Source organism: Panthera leo, chromosome B2, assembly GCF_018350215.1.
Source record: "Panthera leo isolate Ple1 chromosome B2, P.leo_Ple1_pat1.1, whole genome shotgun sequence".
Classification (NCBI taxonomy): domain Eukaryota; kingdom Metazoa; phylum Chordata; class Mammalia; order Carnivora; family Felidae; genus Panthera; species Panthera leo.
The window spans coordinates 110,720,074-110,736,854 of NC_056683.1; the positions used below are offsets into that span (position 1 = coordinate 110,720,074).

Consider the following 16,781-nt stretch of genomic DNA (forward strand, 5'->3'; position numbering starts at 1 on the left):
GGCTGCATGGCATGTCATTTTGTGGATATGCATAATTAAGTCAAAAAGTTTTCTACCTTGGGACATGGCAAAAGTTTTCTTAGCACACATTCATAATTTTTATGTTCAGAAAATTTCCTAAACTTAGAATTTCTGGTACAAACAGTATTCTCACTTTTATATCTTTTGAGAATATACATATGTATTTGAAAATTTGTATGTTTGTTTTTGAAGTTTATTTATTAATTTTGAGAGAGACAGCATGAGTCAGGGAGGGGTAGAGGCAGAGGGAAAGAGAGAGAATCCCAAGCAGGCTCCACACTGACAGCACAGAGCCCGATGAGTGGCTCAAACCCATGAAGCCATGGGATCATGACCTGAACTGAAACCAAGAGTCAAATGCTTAACCGACTAAGCTACCCAGGCACCCCAGAAAATTAATATATTTTTGAAAATGTACATGCCAGCAGTCTCTGTTTTCTTATCTTTGACAATACTGGGTATTACCAGTGTTAAAACTATTTTCAATCACGTAGGAGGAAAGTTCTGCTTCATTTGTAGTTCTTCGATTACTAGCAATAAGCTTTTTGTATGTTTATTTTCCCTTTATATTTTTATCTTTTGAAATTTTTTGCTCACTTATCCATAAACCTCCATTGAGTGTTTTAAAGAACTGTATACACATTACATGTACACAGTCATATGTATGCATATATTTTTATACAAGTATACATGTATATACAGATATCTTTGTGTACGCATGTATATGTATTTATACATATTATATATATGTATATGTGCACATACAGATATCCATATGTGTGCATATGTATCTATACATATTTATACATTTATACTCCTTGCAAGAGGGTATACATGTATGCATATATACAAACACATACATATGATAATAATACTTTATCTGATCTTAGGTTGCAGTTTGTTACCCTCAACTGTCCACCTCTTTCTTTTTGTGGTACAATATTTTTAAATGTTTATTTATTATTTTTAAGAGAGATAGTGTAAATAGGAGAGGGGTTGGAGAGGAGGAGAGAGAGAATCCCAAGCAGGTTCCATGCTGTCAGAGCAGAGCCCGACTCAGGGCTGGATTTCAGGAACCGCAAGATCATCACCTGAAGCCAAAAATCAAGAGTTGGATGCTTGACCCACTGAGCCACTCAGGTGCCCCTGTGGTATTTTAATGTACAGAGTAAACACTGGAAAATTTTGTAACTGTTTCATTTTACTCCTGCAAAGTTGCTGCCTTTGTATGGCTAGAAAGCCCCCCTCAATGGAGAGTAAGCGTATCTGTTTACATTGACAACCTGGACTCATAGAAAGTTAACTCTAGGGGTATCTTGAAATCTGAAGCAACTATATCATATTACATTTAATAACAATTCAAAATCAACCAGAAAATTCAAATGACTCTCAAATAGCATTTTCAATTCCAAATCATACAGATATGTAGTAAATAATTGAATACAAAAGAGAAAAAAAAAATCTCTAACAATCCCAATGTTTTTGCCAAAATCACAGCTCATCACCGTATTTCATATATTTTAAATATGGGCCATAATATCTATCATAATTTAACAATTAAATATAAAAAAGGAAATGTTATTAATCATCTCCTAATATATACAATTAACTATTACCAATTTTAGTTTTTACCTCAAAATTGCATTCTCAAACTAAAAAAGCAAACTCCAAATTTGGATACTTCCTTGCCACTTTTCACAAAATACATTTCATGTAACTGGTGTTACTTCTAGAATGTGCTAAATAATAGCTGGAAAGTTTTCAAATTTTAAAACTGAAGGGAATTCTTAGTACTCCTAGGTCTCCAAGTAGAATTAAAGTGCTTCCTTCAATCTTCCAACCTCTTTCTCTACCTTTCACAATCCTTCCTTTCAGTTAGGTCCAGATTTTTCATGGAAATGGTAAAGAAAAACAGCTCTGCCACAGGTTTCATAGACAATAGAGATTAGGATTAACTTCCTGGCTAGAATGTCCCTACTGTGCTGCCTTACCTCTGAGTTAGAAATATCTATATCTAAGGAATGAGGTTAGTAAGGCCCGATTTACAGGTTTATGATGGTGGAAAAATAACTCATATAAATTGCTTGGCAAATTTCCTGCTACATCGAATTATTCAATAAATGGCAGTACAATAACTACTAAACTATATCTTCATTATTATCAACATCACCATCGCTGTTACTTCTACTGCCACCTCCACTGCTGGTACAACCATTACCATCATGGTAAGGAAAAACCAGAAGGGCAAGAGCAACCTTAGAAACTACAGTTGAGGCTGAAAAACTAAGTTTTCAATAAATGCAGGCATTTGTTTTCTTTAATAAGCATATACGTTAGGCTAGACCAAACCAAAATGGAATGCTATAATTGCTTCAATGACATTCTTTCCTTTTTTTTAAGGTTTTTAAAAAGTATTTATTTATTTTGAGAGAGAGAGCACAAGCGAGGGAAGGGCAGAGAGGGAGGGAGAGAGAATACCAAGCAGGCTCCACACTGTTAGTGCAGATTCTAACACACCTTGAGATCATGACTTGAGCCAGAATCAAGAGTTGGATGCTTAACTTACTGAGCCACCAAGCTACCCCTTAAAGGTTTTATTTTTAAGTAACATTTCCACCCAATGTGAGGCTTCAACTCACAGCACCGAGAACAAGACTTGCACACTCTACTGAGTCAGCCAGGAGCCCCATGACTCCTTCCACAACTTTCTTGAATCAGCTAATTTACTTCTTGTGATACAGAAGTGGGACACAAACTGTAATTCATTCATATTAACAGAGAGTGTTTTGCCCCATTAACAAATTAAGAGAGAATTATATATAAGAAATAAAGTTGTTTTGTTACAATACAAATGTTTGCAGCCTAATGGAACTCATTAACCAGAAAGACAAATTTTGAAACTTCTAACAGCTATGTACATGGGGTGCTTAGAGTTTGAATCCAGTTCATATGACAATTTTTAGTTATTGGGGAAGAAATGAAAATAGTGCATTAAAATTACTCTAGTTAATAAAGTGTAAAATTTTTCTTTACCAATAAATGGCAGTATCCTTCTCTTGATAAAAAATAAGTGCCATAACATTCTATCACTGACTAGGGAAAAGAAAATCAAATACCTCCAAGTGTATATATTAGTAGGTATTAATAATAACCGAACATAACTAATACAATAATTTTTAGGTGACAATAGTAAATCTAACCCCTTATTTTTTTTTTTTTTTTTTTTGGGACAGAGAGAGACAGAGCATGAACGGGGGAGGGGCAGAGAGAGAGGGAGACACAGAATCGGAAACAGGCTCCAGGCTCCGAGCCATCAGCCCAGAGCCTGACGCGGGGCTCGAACTCACGGACCGCGAGATCGTGACCTGGCTGAAGTCGGACGCTTAACCGACTGCGCCACCCAGGCGCCCCATAACCCCTTATTTTTAAGAGATTAAAAAGCTGTTGAGATCAGCGGTAAATGATTTAATTAAGATTTTGAAATGATTTTAAGTAGCAATTAACAACAGTGACAATGAATCTCCTTTCTTTCCTGAAAAACTGCGTGAATACATATCCCAAGGTCATGAACTCAATTTAGTTGAAATAATAGCAAGATGGAAACATATCTTTAAAAAACAGATTTCACAGACTGTACTTGAGATGGATCTCAAAGAAGGAAAAATTAGAACGAACTCATATCATATCCTTTCATTGATTTTTGTGCCAAATTCCCATCACTTCTAATGGCAGTTCTGAAAATGGATGAATGATAGGAGTGCTTCGAAATGCAATTTAAGATCCAAGTGGGGCTACAAGTGAGTCAAACCTTTGGAATAATGATTTGCAGGAGAGTAAGTGAATTACAAGTGCTTAGGAGAGGCCACCTGAAAGTTGATATGTTGCTAATCTCCAGTTTTTTAACCTTTGGAAGACGTCCTACTACCACTATACAGAGCAAACCGGAAGAATTGCTTTTGCACTTCAGATTCACTTCAGTGAACTGTGGATTAGAGAGTATTTCTGTAGACAATATCATACACACCTGCCTGGTATCTTGAAGCTGAAAGAACAAATTTACCAGGATTTAATACAAATTAGTCGAATCATGATCATATTTTTAAAAGACAAAAAGTTTTTAAAGGGACAAAAATTTCTATACATTTTTTCTTTTTTTATCGGAAAAATGAGAAACTATAAATTCAGAAAGCAATGCAAGTTCAGTGTTCAAATGTGACTTTTAATATTTAAAATAACTGATATTATAATGAATCTCAAATTTTATTTCACCTTATAATCCTGCCAAACCATTAAAATACAACATTTTAAATGGATGAAAATGATAAAGCTAACACTAAATGACTTTTTACATTTTTTCTATTTGTTTTTGCCTTCACATTCTCAAAATTTCCACTTAAAAATTAATCAAGACTCAAAGATGATGAAAATACATTCCGAGTATCCAGCTCAGAAGGCAAACTATAAGCAATTTGAAAGAAATCTGAAGGTTATACTGCTTACGGAAAATTATGTGTTTCCTTTGTTATGGAAACACACTAAATTGTACCTTTCATTTTGCATTCAAATTTACTGCAGAAGCCACCCAGAGCCAAGAGGAATAAAATTGAGGGGAAATAAATTGCCTTCTCTGACAGCTGGTCAAGATAAATGCGAAGAACAGAGTGTGTAATCTGAGATTATTTAATGTTTGAGAAGTACTTTGAAGATGACAAGAGCTAGTTATTGATATGGTGGAAGAAATGAGAGGTAAATATTACTGAGAAATTTGACATGGGCATTGCTCCTGGAAAGTTGGCATCTCAGAGCAGCTAGGGTATGTAACAGTACTTTTCATGCCTACTTTTCGTTTCCATTCCTTCTGATTTCATACAAATTATTTTGATTGTCAGTAAGCTAGAATCAGCTTCAAAAGAAGTGGGGATCTGGCTGAAAGGCCATGTGACTGCCCCATAAAGTAAAACTAGGGGCTGCTTATGAAGTGATTCCAAAGACCAGCATCACAGGTTATGTATTGAAGACTAAATCATAAGCCTTTTAAAATAAGTCACTTTTAACCTCATCACACTTTATTAATCAGATGAAACTGCCAAGTACACTTGCCCATTATTATTCCTATGGGAAACTGATGACACAATCCCTTCCAGAATGCTCTGGGATGTGGTTTGTGGCGTACTCCAATGTTATATTTTCCCTTCAAAAATTAGAGAATAAAGGACAAAAGAGTATATACTATCAAATTATATGTATTACTCTGAATTTATATTAAGAATGTAATTCCCCATTACAAGTAAGAATGACCTTAACCATATTTTTAAGTGTTCCAGAAAACACACGTAAGTAAGAATTTTGGAGAAACTTTGCCAAAAACACTTCTTGGCAAATAAAGTTGAAAAATGAAAAATCCATCTTTTCTCAATCCTGGTGTCTGCAGAATGTCTATGTATCATAAACAGAGACATCTGTGACAATTAAATTATGTTTTTCTACAAGTATATATAAATGGAATAAAAATAGATTTTGTGAGGCAAGATAAATGATGACAATTCACAAAAACAGTCTTTATCAAAATAATCCTACATACTCTGATTGAGATTAGATAGATAGATACAAAGTGTTGATAATACATAATAAATAACTTAGAGTAATTTTTAAAAGAATTCAGATTTTTGGGATATGATCATTGTAATAGTTCAGAGGATGATTTGGCGATCTAATCTACCTACAGACGTGGCAAATATATATTTACTTTTTACATTAACTAACAATCCTTCCTACCCACCCACTCCCTATACTCTTCTAGGAGATGAATTTCTTTTTCTAGTGGTGAAACTAGAAAGTGAACCCTTACCTAACCCCCAGCCATAGGACCAGTTCTTTAAAATAAGCCTGACCATTACAAACACCCTTTTGCCCATGAATGGAAAGGGATGGACAGTCAGAATCCTCCACATATTTTGTGGAACTATTGAATGACACTCTATTTCTCCTGGGGTTGGCAAGTGGGTAGGGTCTACCAGTAGCCTTCTAGCTCACCAGTTGGAGAGTCTGTTGCAAGATGGAAAGAGGCAGGATTCAGATTCCACTGCATAGGAAAGCCAGCTGTGTTTAGAGTCAGACATATCTCTGGACTTTCCAGTTATATGAGAATATACAACCTAATTTGTTTATGTTTGTATTACTAGATATCATGAGTTCTGATTGATGTTCTGGTTCTTGCTAGGGATGTAAATTAATTCTTTTCCTTCAGTGTTTGTGTTACGAGGAGTGATCAGTCAGAACAATCTAAATATACAGGTTCTTTTTTAATTATTTTCATTAAAAAAAAAAAACCCTCTTAATTCTCAAGTGGCTTCATTGCCATGGTCGTAAATAAAGAGATCTTTTGGTGCTTTCAAGGTCAAATTCATATATTGAGGTGCTCTTTCTAAGAAGAGCTCACTTGTGTTCTGGGTGTGAAAGGCAGGATCTCCCTTCCTAAATTGTGGTCCCCCATGGTGACCCGCTAGCCCATTCTCCAGTTCTCTAGTCCTTACTGCAAATTAAAATAGAAGTCTTTTCCTGTAGTAGCTCCAGTAAGGCTCAGTCTTCCCCTACCTTTTGAACTTTTCATTTTCAATTTAGCAGTTACTACTTTTTCTACAAATTGTAAACTGAATTTAGAGACGAAGAGCCATGATGAGTGCATAACTAAAATTAATTTTGTGAAACAGAATGTGTTGAACTCCTAACACATTACAGGTAAAATGCATGGTGTTTACCAGTCTAAAGTGGGCAAGGATTTCTGATCAATTCCTTTTTTTTCTACTAAAAAAAAGTCTACTCTTAAAGAATGACCTCAACTGTCCACTTCTTAATGATATTTCTTTGATCTTTTTAAATAAGTGCTATTGGTTTTACCTGTGATTATATAAGTTTTTGATAAATGCAGTGATATAAAATTATCCTGACTTTCATATAGTTCTTTTTTTGTTGTTCAGCAAGGCTCTTGATTGAGAGTAATCATGTATCTTATCAAGTATGGAGTACTTCAGCCATTTTTACACAGTGAAGCCCTAATAAACAATAAATATGAAAAACTTCTTAAGTTTTGCTAAAAGGAATAGGCTTTAAACAACTACCATGCCAAATAATCTCAGTATTTCTGCATATAGAAAGATGCGTAGTACATAGTGACTTCTAACCAGAGAAATAAATTAAGTGAAAAACAAAATTTATTTTTATGACAGATGAAAATGTTCAGATAAGAGACATATTACTGAAAGAAGTAAAAGAATATCTGTTCAGGAGCATCTCATAAGTGGGAAATTTAGCTGGTCACAATAATTCAACCTCCAACAGAGAAGACTAGTGGGGTACAGAAAAAGATGTGCATTTCTTTTTTTTTAAATTTTTTTTAACGTTTATTTATTTTTGAGACAGAGAGAGACAGAGCATGACCGGGAGAGGGTCAGAGAGACAGGGAGACAGAATCTGAAGCAGGCTCAGGCTCTGAGCTGTCAACACAGAGCTTGACACGGGGCTGGAACTCACGGACCGCGAGATCATGACCAGAGCCAAAGTTGGACGCTTAACCGACTGAGCCACCCAGGCGCCCCTAAAAGATGTACATTTCTTTGAAGAAAAACATCCATTTATTAAATAATGTTAATAATTAAGCAGACACACTTTTTTCTAATGAGGCAATTAGAACTAGCATCTGCAATGTTATTAGGGTTTAAATCTCTGAAAGTTTCAAACTCTAGGACAGGTTTCTACAACCACATCAGGCACAGTAAATGTACAGATGAACCTAAGTGCTGATAGTCAACTTACGAATGCATGATAATACACCATCTTAGTCAGCTGGGGCTGCCATAACAAAATACCACAGACTATATGTCTTAACAGAATTGGTTTTTTCTCACAGTTTTGGAGGCTAGAGATTCCACATAAGGGTGCCAGTGGAGTGGGATTCTGGTAAGAACACTCCTTCTGGCTTACAGATAGCTGCCTTCTCACTGTATCCTCATGGCAGAAGGCAAACAAGCAAGCTCTCTAGCATCTCCTGTTACAAGGGAACTAATCCTGCCATGAGGGTTCCAACCTCATGACCACCTAAACCTAATTACTTCCCAAAGGCCCTGTCTCCAAATAACATCATCTTGGAGGACAGAGCTTCAACATGTCAATTTGGGAATGATGCAATTCAGTCCATAGCATGCATATTTCTATTTGATTATTTTAAAATTGCTCAAAAGAATATTAATATATCTTAAGCTTAATAAGCATAAATATTTTAATAGAGCTATATATTTCATGTTAAGATTATGGAAATTGTGGCCATAGTTCCTTACTACCAGTACACGCCTAAGCAGCCCAAATCAAAATGTCAGCGGTTACTACATATTATGAGGTAGTTTAGGGATGGAAATTAATCAATAAGACCCATGAGATCACCTTTTTATAACAATGATTTTGACAGATTCAATCAGCTTTATTTTAGGAAAATAATCCATCTTCACCTCATGAATGCAGGAAGTCTCGTGCAAGAGCTAAGCCATCTTAGGATCTGTCTGATTTTATAAGTTTGAAGTTTGGGGATAGGATATACAGAAAATTTCCCAAATTTTGAGGATTTGGTTTCAGGCAAACAGAAGTTAGACTCTGGTTCCTAGCAAATATGATTTGAATAGGATAGACATAAGATCCATATACTGTATTCAAGTTCCTTTGAAAAATTAATTTTCTAGAATTTTATGTTTGGGTTGACTCATTTTCTTCCTGGGCCAAATATGCATAATTGAAATGCTTTACCTAGCCCCAGCAGTCCTCCTACTAAATTGCCCCATTGTCACTGAATCACAAACTCACTGAAATTGAAAAGGGTTGAGTAATGACATGCTAGTTCAATTTAGAAAAAAAAATACTAAACTCAATGCTTCGAAATCATTAGCTTTCCATGATTTGTTGATTCTAATGTGTGTTTTTTACTTTCTTTTTCTTAAAGACATTTTCATGGAAATCAACTATTCCTTAATAATTAATCATCTCCCGCTGTTTTTACCCAACATGGAGTCATAATCCTACCATTACAGTGTCACATAGCTTCTACTTTATTTTCATTAAGAAAGTGTGACACTCCCCCCCCAAAAAAAAGCACACAACGTATTCATACTCTTTGCATGTAAATTCATTCAGTAATAATAATAAGGACTTCATGTAAAGCTTCTGTTTAAAACTATGCTCATATAAAATAATGGGTTTCTCACATTCCCATCAGCTACATTCAGGAAGCGAAGAAATTTAAGAATTAAGATCTACATTTCTTCCAAGTTTACTTCTCTGGGTGAGTTTTCAGGTAATTATTTCATGAATCAACCTGACTTGTTTTTTGATATATTTAAATATAAATAAAACTGAACCTATATTTTCTATTTATAGGGACATTCCCATCCATTTCTTGGAAAAGCAGTGATAATTTAATAATTGCATCTTTTTCATACATACACATAAATGAATAAGGTTATTTAGAACATATAACCATTAATGTAACCAATTTAATGGTAATATAACTAATAATAGAGTATAAAATCACTGATTTTATTGAACACCCAAGAGACTTCTGGAATAAAAATTACAGTGAAGTATCCTTACTTTTGTGCAACTTTAATTATGAGTAAAATAAATTGACACTTTCTATAGTTGCTCCAGAAATAATGCTATGGCCATAATTTGACTGAAAACAATTGTTTTCCATAGAACTGTTAAAATTCTCCATGAAATAAGATATTTAATAATTTTGGTGAGGGAAGATATATACTTACAATTGGGCACCTCTGTAACAGGATATTATTATATTTTGTTTAACTTGCACCCACATCATCACTAAGCTATTTGAAAGGTTTGGAACAGATCAGAACAGTATAGCCAGAACCTTCATCTTTCTGAATTGGGTCCACATATCCCATGAAGAAAATACCCATATTGCATGAAGAAAATGCAGCCTAAAAACTGAGAGCAAGAGAATATTTGCTGTGTTGTTTAAAATCATTTAATCTATGGGGGAAAAAGCAGCTTTCCGTGCCTTTCAAAGGACTTCTAAATGAGCTTGAAGCTCCTTTATGCATTTCTGAAAAGAACATTAAGGTATCCATGCTCATATTTTAAAAATGCAAGCAATTAGGTAAACACAAATAATACTTTATACGAATCTTTCTTTTAAGGAGCCATAGAGTTTTAGAAACAGCTGAGAAGGCTGCACACTTCTATAAAGTGGAGAGAATATCTTAGTCCTCTCTGATATGAAAGAAAACTGAAACAGGGGAGTTGTTGAAGAGAACCAGTTTTCTGAAGTCTACTCATTATCAAAGTTTCCAAGCTTAGTTCCTAATATTTAATCTTCTGAAGTGTTTGTCCAAATAGATCTAATATTGATCTTAAATTTTATGGCTGGATGATGCCACTCATTGGCAACAAATAAAAGGCTTTGTCCCTGGGCAATTATAGTTCCGAGACGAAACAATTTTAAAAAGCAAAGATATAAACAAAGTGATTAATAATTGAACTTTTTCTAACTCCTTCACACTCTTCAACATTTCATTTTCAGTTTTACTAGGCAGGAGAACAGTCATTTTACTGACTATTCTGGACATAAAATTATATCTCCTCAACACGTGAAGGAATAAGAAATAAATGGAAAATTAGGACCCTGTCTTCTAAGAACCTACTTGGTGGTATTTACTGTCAGGTGGACTCAACTTTGGTATTAGTGCTAGGGACTGGGAAAAAGGAGCCACTTTCCTCAGTCAGTCCAGGATTGATTGCAGGTATGGGGACCATCAGTGTTATGTAGAACAGTGAAATCCCCTATCCCCTCATTTCAAATGGCTTATCTGAATAGGATTTTACTATTGACAGAAGAGTACTTCTGACATTTAGATCACTCAGAGCAGCTATTTCTATGGAGTGGGCATTTCTATGAGCTTTATTTGACTAAGCTTATTCAAGCATTACAACTGCATTAGTATCACCAAGCCATAGCAGATTCCATAAAATAAGCTTTATAAAATTGTGGTTGCCCTATAGCATGCTTTTTTGGAAACTACTAAGCAGTCTTCCCCTGAGCAACATAGCTCTAGAGTTATGCTTTACAAGATGTCTGAAATGCAATGTCTCTTGCCATCTTGGAAGGGGAGAAAAGAAATGGAAAACAGTATGGGAATCATTTTTTTACATTAAAATTCTTTTCCTTTTTAATTTTATAACAAAAGGGAGACACATTAAATATTCAAATTTAAATATTAAGCCCTTTGGTTCAGCATTAGAGGAAGTTCTTCAAAAACAGCATTGATTCTTTTCCACATCTTACTTCTGGTTAACTGTGCCTCCTATTAAAGGCTCCTATTAAAGATCGTAAAAAGAATCAAATTATAAAAAAGTTTTGCTAAGACAGTTTTTAGATAAAAAATTATAATGGCTGATATTCTAGTCCCAAAACCGATCATAATTACATTGCCTTGGGCTTCTATAGTATCTCTGCTCCAGAGAAAATAAATGTCACCACACAAACCAGACTTTCTGGGGATATATGTCATATATACATATATGATTTCCTGGCAAAAACAGTGCAGAAACCACAGTGACTCATAAAGAACATTTGGTTAGGGGCACCTGAGTGACTCAGTCAGTTTAGCTTCCAACTCTTCATTTTGACTCGGGTCATGATCTCAGGGTTCATAAGATGGAGCTCCACTCAAGCATAGAGCTTGCTTGGGATTCTCTCTCTCCTCTCTCTCTGCCCCTCCCCTGCTCTCCCTCTCTCTTTCTCTCTCTCAAAATAAATAAACTTTTTTTTAAAAAAAGAAAATTTGGTTAATAATGAAGGAGATCATATGAGTGAGGTTTGTCAAAACTTCACGTAGTAAAAGGATGATTTGTCATTTGCCAAGAAGTTAAACATTGTATCAGTTTTTTAGGGCTGCCATAACAACAACAACAAACACACACACACACACACACACACACACACACACACACACACACAAATTAGGTGACTGAGGCAACAAATTTTTGCCTCACAATTCCAGAAGCCAGAAGTCTAGAATCAAAGTGTTTCTTTTGAGAACCCTGAAGGAAGAATCTTCCGGAACCTTCCCCTGGGCTTGTAAATGGCTGGCTTCCTGTTCCCATGGCATTATTGCTGTATGGACGTCTATCTCAAAATTTTCCCCTTTCTGTATGGACACCAATCAGACTGGCTTGGAGCCCATGCTGTCGACTCAATATTAGCTTGATTGCCTCTGTGAAGACTCTACCTCCAAATGAGGTCACCTTCTGAGGTACTGGGGAAATAGGACTTCACTTTATGAATGATGGGGAGGGGTGCACAATTTGACCTATGAACAAGTACTACACGGTCTCTTCACCATGTTATCACCAAAATTATCTTGTGAAAGATTAAGTGAAGTCTATTCTAAGGCATTACCATTAAGGACATGTAAAATGAAGCCTTGAATTAATCAAATTGTCAAGAAAATTTGTAATTCTTTCTCAGATTCCAAAGGTAACCTGAAATGGTGAAATTATTCAAATGATGGCCTCAGTAGTGATGATCCGTTATTTCCTTCTGTTATAGAAATGTTAAATTTTAAAAATATACGTATGAATGTATTTTAAAATATATATGTGCGCATGCGCGTGCGTACACACACACGCGCGCGCACTCACACACACACACACTACAAGTTAGGCATATGCCATCAACATATTTTAACAAAATGATAGATTATCTAAACCCAAAGTAACTGCAGTTAGGTCAGATATTTAACATAACTATTTGTCCAAATTATTCCTTTTTTCACTATATTGAAATATTAGATTCTTTTAGCCAGATATTTAACATTTAAATAAACCTGCCCTTTATGCCTTAACCTATAAACCATAGTGTAAATAAAGACCACATTTTTGTTTTTTGCCAAAGGCATCAACATTTATGGATGTTATGCTTCCAGAAAAAGTTTTATTATAGGTTGCAGACTTTATGTGATTTAACTGTAAAAACACTAATACATACATACAAAAACTAATGATTGCTAAATCAAAATATTTACAATAAAAATGTTTCTCCAAAGACAACTCGCTTCCTTCATTTATCCTAGAAAAAGAAACATTTGCTCTAATAATTAATAATTATTGATTCTTAATTAATTAGAATTAAGAAATGTTGGGGTGCCTGGGTGGCTCAGTCGGTTAGATGTCCGACTTCAGCCCAGGTCACGATCTCGCGGTCCGTGGGTTCGAGCCCCGCGTCGGGCTCTGGGCTGATGGCTCAGAACCTGTAGCCTGCTTCTGATTCTGTGTCTCCCTCTCTCTCTGCCCCTCCCCCATTCATGCTCTGTCTCTGTCTCAAAAATAAATAAATGTTAAAAAAAATTAAAAAAAAAAAAGAAAAAAAAAAGAAATGTCTAATGCATGAATGTAATTGAACAGAATGAAATCTTAGCTATAGTATTTGTTGACTGATCCTGAGAAAATGTACTTAACAAAATCTACTGCCCTCACACATTTATAAGACTAGGAACTTTGTAGGGTTAATAAGCAACTTAAGAACCATAATGTGAAGTGTCAAAAATAGATTTGGACAGGGAAATCTGGGTGGCTCAGTCAGTTAAGTGACTGCTTTCAGCTCAGGTCATGATCTCATGGTTCATGGGTTCGAGCCCAGCATCATGCTCTGTGCTGACAGCTTAGAGCCTGGAGCCTGTTTCAGATTCTGTGACTCCCTCTCTCTCTACCTCTTCCCTGCTCATGCTCTCTCTTCCTCTCTCAAAAATAAATAAACATTAAAAAAATTTTAAAAATAGATTTGGACATATTTTTAGTATTGTTTAGATATATCTTAATATTTAAAAAGCAAGTCTTCCAATTTATCACTCAATCCTGAAGAATTCTCAGTAGCCAAATGATCAGATCTCATTCTCTCCCAAAAAGACCTAATAACGGAAACAAAACACAAATACAAATAAGAAAAATAAGTCTAGAATATGGTTTCAGCCCAGAATATGCCTGTATAATATGGAAACAGTGTTAAGTTACTCTGTCTGTGAGAATCACATTTCTTGATTCATAAAATAACAATAGTTTTTGAACCCAGAGTTTCCATAATATGACTGAAATGCATTTGTAGCAATATAGCAACATTTCCCCGTCTTCTGCAAATGGTTTCTAATGAAATTGAAACCAAATATAATCTATAAAATCTAAGTCTTAATTATGTAAAGCAGAACATTTTAATGAAATCACTTATTAATTTATTCCATTGTTCATTTGTCCTTTTCATAGATCTTATGAATAAAAGTCTTTTTTAAAACTCATTATTCTAGTAATACTTTCTTTGACACAATATTTTACTATTTTTCATGGGGCACTTTCTATAGTCCCATCCCCCTCAGATTCTGTGACCTAAAGCAAGCAAGCTATTAGTGAATGGGACAAAATCAATTTGCCCTGCAATGGATCCTGATGAAAGACTGAATAGCTGCTAAGTGGACTTTGCCATAAATAGATTTGCAAATCTAAATGAGAAATTAAAAAGCATTCAAGTATTCTTTTTATCTGCTTTTAAAGATGGCTTTAGTTCTTCTGAAAGGAATGAGGAATCAGAAAAAGCCTTGCCAGTTTATCTTAAAAAGACATTAAGAATATGACACAGGTTAATAGCAAAAGGTTGGGGATGGAGAAGTAAACTGGGAGCTGGGGTAGGGTTGACTGGGCGAGTTCTCAGGTATCTGGGTATTGCTTTATCTGGCTGTAAGCCAGGCAGTATCTGCAAATGTAAATCATGGAATGACCCCTCCTTTCCTACAGTGACCAGAACCAGTTGAAAGTGAAGGCATATAAATTCTTCTTGGAAAACCATAGTGCTCAGTAAGTGCCATTAAGGGAATGTGACCTATAACAAAGACCTAGGTGCATTAGATGTACTTACATGCAAGTGACACAAAACCAACAGACTGCGTACCTGCCGTCTCCACCTCTGAGGCCCTGTTATCTCCCATCACTCATCTCCTTCGATTATACACTTCGACAAACCCAAAACGTCTGTGATTCCTGGGCACACTCCTCTGTGAATGTGAGTGTTCTGCAGCCTAAGTCTGAAATGACTTCACCTGATTGTTCACCTTGTTCCTTACTCCCTTTTCAGGACCCAATATGATTAAAACACAACCACACCCATTCATTTATGGATTGTCTTTTGTTTGTTTTCTATGTTTTCCCATTACAGTGGCAGAGTTGAGCAGTTGCAACCTCGATCATATGGCCCACCAAATCCAAATTATGTACTGTCTGGCCCTTTACTGAAAAAGCTTGCCAATTGTTGTTCTTTGAGTTTAGGGGTGTAACTAACAAAGTAGAAACTTAAAAATAGATATTTAATGGTTTAAAAATTGGGAAATAATAATTTAAGCTAACATTTATTAAATGTTAATCAGGCATAGGGGAGGTATATGACAAGGTGATGTAAAAGTAGGGTTGAAATGGGACAGTGCTGGGTTGCAATCCTGGCTTTGCTCCTTTCTAGCTACTGTACTTATCAGTCAGCTGTAAAATCAAGATCATTAAAATCACTTCATCGGGCTATCATGAGAAACAAAGTATTTAGCACAGTGTTAGGCACAGTAACTATTAACTCCTTTCCCTTTCTTGTTAACCTTCCCTAGTTCAATTTATTATTGATAATAGTGATAAGTAATTTTCCATATAAATATGGCCTTTTTAAATGTCTCTCTTAGGGCGGAGGAAGTTACTTCAGCTTCATTTATTCATTCTTTAGGCCTGTATATGAATTTCGGAAGTACTGAGATTAAACTTTTTTTCATGTATGTGATAATTAAGGTTATATAACTGAGAATGTAAGCCCCGGAGGCTTAGAGGTTCATTTCTTTGAAAAGACTTTACATTGCAAAGTATACAACTGATGTTCAACTCACTCATAACCACCATTATAATAAAGCCAAGAGACGTAAATTCAGAAATGTATTTCTCCAAAAAAATGTTTAGAACCCTTACTGGGTAAAATCATGCATTTTCATTCACATGGAAAACTTACAGTGTTTTTAATGCATTAACTGCCAATTACAAAAAGCACAGCATTGCCATTTTTGTTAATCTCTTCCACAGTTTGGTGCTATTCTTTATTCTAAAGAGGCATTAGGTCTCAAAGGATTTTCTCATAAGATAGTTATTTGGAACACAAATGTATTTCCCCATTTTAATTAAAGAATGTTATGAAGGTTGGTTATGGTCTCAATATGCCCATCAAAACCTTTTTAATATTATGCAGCTGAATTGTTATACAAATAAAACTGTAGACATGCTCATGCTTTTTTATGTGTTTGCATATTATCTACCTAAGGGATGGGAGCAAGTTCCAGCCAGTCCAATCCCCAGCTACTTCAAGCATCCTTAGATGCAAACCTCTGGGGTGAGTTAATTGTCCCTCCTGGGGGCTTCCAAACCACCTTCTTTGCACATTTACCTTAGACCTAACATATTATATTGCAATTACCTGTTTATTTTTTGGATCTCCCACTGGAATGCTTATATTCAGTTGTGTACTTCTGGTGCCCGGTGCAATGATCAGCTGAAGGTAAATGTTACTGAATTGGCATGCTGACCTGAATATTGAAATTCCTCCTGGTGTTTTTATGTAGCAGATGATCCAAAGTTGGGTGCTACATTAGAGAATGAACCCACCCCCACCCATGTGTTTTGCGTTATCA

General features: G+C 35.4%; 1 protein-coding gene across 1 annotated transcript in view; it reads right to left on the bottom strand.

The window, feature by feature from the left end:
• Window positions 1-16,781, bottom strand: part of TRDN (triadin) — a 394,142-nt gene that overhangs the window by 346,347 nt on the left and 31,014 nt on the right. The window lies entirely within an intron of this gene.